A 6,000-nucleotide genomic window follows, 5' to 3' on the forward strand; every position below is an offset into this window, starting at 1 on the left:
TTCAGAATATTTCTAGGGGGAAAAGGACACCATACTGCCAGAGGAGATCACTAACATGCTGGATCAGCTCAGCTGTGCCTGCTGTTTGCTCCGGGTCATTCATTCTTCATCATATTGCTCATCCTAACAGGAGTTCCTCCAGTCCCTCCCATCTTCAGGCTTTTTCTGCTTTTACTTGAGGCTGGAGACCTTCACATCATCCATCACCTGTGAATTCACCTTCCACAGCATCAGAAATCCTTTATTGATACTTATTTGGCCCATAAACTTGCTTTAGTTGGGGGGGGGATTTGCATGTGTGTGTGGTATATGCACACACAGGTGTCTGTATGTTCTAAAGGGTGTCAGTGCACACATGTGCATATGAGTGTCCGGGTCTGTGTCAGTGCGTGTGTGCGTGCGTGCGTGCCTGTGTGTGTGTGTGTGTGTGTGTGTCCATGAGTGTGTGGATGCAAGAGGTTTACACTGGGTACCTTCCTTTCTCAGTCATTACCTTATGTATTGAGACAGGGCTCCTTGAACCTAGAGCTTACCATATTCTATTAATCCTACATAGCTAGCTTGTCCTGGGGATGAATCCAGGCCACCTTGCTATCCATCATTTATGTGCATGCTGGGGACCAAACTGCAGCCTTCAAGTTTGAAAGTTAAGCACTTTGCTCATTGAGCTATCTGCCTAGTCCTTGTGCCCTACCATTCTCTTCCTTCCCCACTTCTCTCTGAGAAAGGCCTTTCTGTGTAGCCATAGATAATCTGGAGTTTACTCCATAGACCCAGCTGGTCTTGAACTTGTGGACATCCTCCTGTCTCTACCTCTTCAGTGCTGGGATTACAGGTTTATGTCATCATCCTCAGCAACTCTTCCTTCTTATCCACAGTAATTGACTATGCAGGTGTATTCTGTCTCTGAAAAAGGTCTCTTACTTTCCATGTATGTACATCCTTGTACTTCTTTGCAAAGAAGAACTAATTCTCACCTAGAGCTTGGTTTTACTCTTAATTGAGAAACAGGATGCTTCAGATACTACCAGCTACAGCTAGTGATAGTAAAAAGCTTGGTTGCTTTGTACTCTATTTCTTCTCATAGATGACATCTTCCTTTTATAATGGTTAGTGTGGATGTTCTCTTAGACTTCCTGCCTGGGTTATTATAATTGCAGGGACTTGTCCCCTCTTCTCCATGAGCCTTGAATCTCTAGCTTTTAATAAATAAATTTTTGTGAATTTCATAGTATCATCAAAAAGAGGTTGTACCTTTTACTTTATGTTTTACAACTTTTCTCCTGCCTCCAAATTAGTTGTACTAATACTGCTAGCCAAGTTCCTTTCATATAATTATGTTCTGGCCTCTTAAAAAGGGTGACATCATGTCCTTCTCTAAACATGTCACTTACAGTGATTTTAATATTTTATGATGGTTTGGCAAGGTCTCTTGTGACCTTTTAAAAAGTTATTATATAAGTTTTTCACACAATATATTTTGGTCATATTCTTTCCCATTCTCCAACCTCTCTACCTACCAAACTTTATATTCTTTCTCTCTCTCAGTAAAGAAAGAAAATCAGAGCACAGAAACCAATTAGATAACAAACAACAACAAAAGCACAAACTAAACCAAAACGAACAATCAAAAAGTCCACAAAAAGACACAGAATCTTATTTCTGTTGGCCAACTACTCCTGAGCATAGGCCCTGCCCTACGGTGTGCTTGATATATCAAAGTCACTCCATTGTAGAAAACCGATTTTCCCTTTCCCAGCAGGTAATAGTTGCAAATAGCTTCTTGTTTTGAGGTGGAACTTTGACCACCTTCCTTTCCCAGTGTTGGTATCTTGTCTGCTTTGAACCTGTACAGGTCTTGTGCATGCTGTCAAAGTCTCTGTGAGTTCATGTGTGCATCAACCCTGTTTCGTCTAGATGACTGTGTTTCCTCAGAGTTGTTTGCCACCTCTGGTCTTACAATCATTCCTTCTAACTCCTCTCCCACATAGATCCCTGAGTCTTTAGGGGAGGGGTTTCTTAGAGACATCAAGTTTAAGATAGAGTACTCCAAAGTTTCTCACTCACTGCAGATTTTTCAGTTGTGAGTCTCTGTGTTAATTCCCATCTACTGCAAAATGAAGCTTCTTTTGATGTCAGTGGAGTGGCACTGACCCTATGGGTACAGCAATATATCATTAGGAGGCTCTTCATTGCTATATTCTTTCAGCAGAACGATAATGGTGGCTTTCCCCCTACAGCCATGATCTATCTAGTCTCATGTTCTTGGCCACTTTAGCAGTGTTGGGTTTGAGTTCCAACTCCTGGGTGGACCTTAATCCAATTGCAATTTTAAATATTTTACTTTGGACATTTTTCCTGCAAGGCTTGTCTCAGGCAGTAGATTGGCTAGGCCATCTCATCTGAACAAATAGAGTGGACCCTTAACTCACCTTCTTTGTCCATTTCTTCCAGAGCTAATGTATTTTGCCAACCTTAGTTTATGCTGGCCAAGCTCACATACATGCACTCTCATTTCAAGTAATTCCTCATAGATAGCCCAATATGTGAGTAGCCAAAACTGCACCCAGAAATGACCCCTCATCTCCTCTAGTCCTAATAGGCACCTGGGGAGATACTATCCCAATTCTGAGTCCTCTTACATGAAGTACATTTGTCTTCTTCTCAAGTGTGTCTTAATATTCTTTGTGATTTTCTCATGGTGTTGGTGATTCTGGCCTTCTCTCTGTGTGCTTATTATCCAGATTGGGTGACTTTATTTATTTAGGTGATAGTTTCTTTGATCTCTCTGGCTCCATGAGTCTCCTCTGCAGTTTTTTTTTTTATGCAGTGTTATTGTGTTCTCTTGTATTTGATGTTTTATATTCTTCATTAATATTTTCAATCATTGTCAGTATTTCTCAATGTTCTTGCCCATTTTCTTCTGAAGATTTGGGGCACAGATTTATCATTATTTTCTACTAACTTGTAACATACACATATAATTTAAAATTATGACACCTGCAACTTTTACATGAAGCATAATTTCATTTACATTTTTGAATAGTCATAAATGCAAAGGACATTGACACTTCCAACATAGATGATGTTATAGAAATCTTAATTTTCTATAATTTTATAGTGCCTTCTATTTTTTGTCATTAAATTTTCATTCAGACTACTTTGAATTATCATTAATATTGGGCCTTATTTAATTTCTATTTTAAGATACATTTAGTTGTATAGCCATGTTATAAAAAATTATTGTTTTTTACCATCTGGTAAATTCTTTTAATGCTAGACATTAAGATTTACCCAATCTTGAATTTAATATTTGTATTTTTTGCATTGTTGAAGGAACTACTGAGCTAGAGTGACTCCTGGTGCTTATATTTGTTAGGTCAACTAGACTATCAACTTAACTTCCTCAGAGAGGTGCAATTAAAAATACCCTTACTGCTGATTTCTCCTATAAAAGACAACTTAGTAATAGACTTGGGTGGATACATGCTTTTCATCTCTAAAATTGAACCAAGTGGAAGTATTAAGGATATTTGTCAGGAGTTGGCTAAAACTGCATAGTGCTCCATCAATTAAAAAAAAATAGTAAGAAAAAATTAAATGAAAGTACTATGGCAGTTATGCTAGACATAGAAAAATCTTATTAGAGCAGTTTCTTCTTGTGGTAGATGGTAATTAACATATGTGTGCAGAGAGTTACAGACTTTGAAGTTCTAAACTGTGAATGGGATCTCTCTATCATAGGTCTCTTCTCAGGGCTTAAGAATCTTTGAGAAGGGGTAGAGGAGACAGCATTATTGTAAGAGCCAGAGGTGGTGGACAATTTTAAGGAAAGAGCTGGGAAGAGGCACATATGAAGTCACAGAGACTGTGACAGCATGTGCAAGGCTGCACAAGCTCAAGCCAGACAAAATTGGAATATGAAGAAGGAAAAGTGGACACAAAGTCCCACACCTATCCAAAAAGCTATTCATAAATAACAGCTTCTTAGAGAGGGGAAAGCAGTTTTCTTCAAGGAAGTAAATATGCACAGAGTATAACCATACTTTACGACAAGCCCCAAATCTAGTAGCAGGGTGGCCACCACAAAGTGGACCTCATGTTTTGTAGTGTTTTGTTTTGTTTTGTATTTAAGAGACAGAAAGAGCAAATTTCCTTGTGGTATGATGGAATATCCTTTGGGTATATGCTCAAGAATGATATAGCTGGGTCTTGTGGAGACTGATTCCCAGTTTTCTGAGAAACTACTACACTGGCTTACAATGTTGGCTGTATAAGTTTACACTTCCACCAGCAATGGTGGAGTGTTCCCCTTGCTCCACATCCTCTCCAGCATGAACGGTCCCTTGTGGTTTGGATCTCAGCTATTATGACAGGTATAAAGTGGAATCCCAGAATCATTGTGATTTGCATTTTCCTGATGACTAAGGATACTGAACATTTCTTTAAGTGCTTCTAGGCATTTGAGAATCTTTGTTGAAAATTCTGTTTATATCTGTACCCCATTTTAAAAATTGGATTATTTGGTTTGTTGATATCTACTTTCTTGAGTTCTTTATATATTTTGGAAATCAGCCCTCTGTCAGATGTGGGCTTGGTAAAGATCTTTTCCCATTCTGTAGGCTGATGTTTTGTCATATTGAAAGTGTCTGTTTTTCAATAATAAACAACATTATCTTTCAGGTCATGGAAAAATGCACAAAACATAAATACACATTACTAAGCAAGAGAAGCCAGTTGGAAAGAGACTGTGCCATGTGATTGAAGCTCGATTACTCTGGAAAAGGTAAACTATGGATGTCAGTGGGTGCCAGTGGGTTGTAGGGAGGGAAAGACAAATTAGTTAGACTGCAGAGCTTTGTGGACAGTGAAAACACTTTCTCATTTAGTGATGGAGACATGAACATATAAGTTTAGCAAAAGCCACAGTATGTGTAAACTAAAGAGTAAATCCTATAGACATTGTGTCCTTGTGGTATGATTGAGCATCCTTAGTGTATATGCCCAAGAGTGGTATTGCTGTGTCTTGAAGTAGATTGATTCCCAATTTTCTGAGAAACCACCATACTGATTTCCAAAGTGGCTGTATGAGTTTTCATTCCCACCAGCAGTGGAAGAGTGTTCCCGTGACTCCACACATCCTCTCCAGGATTAGCTGTACTCAGTATTTTTGATCTTAGCCATTCTGGCAGGTGTAAGATGGTTACACCTGCGAGGGCGTGGTCAGGGTGACATAGGGAAGGTTTAAGAGTGAGGGACGCTCAGATGAGGGGGGAGAGGGGGGCTTCTTTCGCTTTCATCTTCAGCTTCCTGTACCTACTGCTGCCCTGCCGGCTGGCTAGGTCGCTCTGTAAGTAAGGCTTTTCCCTATTAAATTCCCTTGTAATTTTACCTGGCTCCGTAATGGTAATTCCCACATTGTCTGGTTGTCAGAAGCAGGACCTTGTAAACCTAGGCCCTGTTTGGGAGTGCCCAAGGGTCCCATCAGGATGGGGGACTAGCTGAGCAGGAAAGCACTTCCTCTCTCCACAGGTGTGCCTAGCTCGCAGCCACAAATGGATCCCACTGCCACTGAGCCGATCAGAACCATCCACCCAGCTGGGAGACTTCCCCAGACCTCCCTACGGTTTTAACCCCCCCCCACCCCCGCAGTTTCTAGCTGCATGCATGGAACGGCCCAGTTTGTGGCCTACCCATGCCAGAATGCCTCCTGCCCTTGGGCAGAGGAGGCCTTGGGAGTAGGCCATAGCTTTCAGCAGGGTCAGAAGCTTTCCCTGGCCGCAGCAGCTGTAAAGCCATACCTTTGTTAGTAGTTGCGGCTGCAAGGCAGTACACTTTCACCTAAAGCGCAGCTGCCTGTGTGACCTCAGCTCTACCATCGCCGCTGCCATCTTGCCTGACCCACCATTGCCAGAAGCCGCACAGACTAGCTGAATGCCTGTGCCACCTGCTAGTCAAAGATACTTAATGCATCTGGAGTAGAAATCAGATAAAATCATG

At 41.0% G+C, this 6,000-nt stretch overlaps 1 long non-coding RNA gene across 1 annotated transcript in view; it reads left to right on the plus strand.

The window, feature by feature from the left end:
* Positions 1–6,000, plus strand: part of LOC103160122 — a 31,522-nt gene extending 25,522 nt beyond the window's left edge. The window contains exons 2-3 of the long non-coding RNA XR_003486282.2: positions 4,684–4,786; positions 5,533–6,000. This is a non-coding gene — a long non-coding RNA (uncharacterized LOC103160122). The remainder of the gene's footprint in view (positions 1–4,683; positions 4,787–5,532) is intronic.

This window comes from Cricetulus griseus, chromosome 6 (assembly GCF_003668045.3).
Source record: "Cricetulus griseus strain 17A/GY chromosome 6, alternate assembly CriGri-PICRH-1.0, whole genome shotgun sequence".
In the NCBI taxonomy this organism is placed as follows: Eukaryota; Metazoa; Chordata; class Mammalia; order Rodentia; family Cricetidae; genus Cricetulus; species Cricetulus griseus.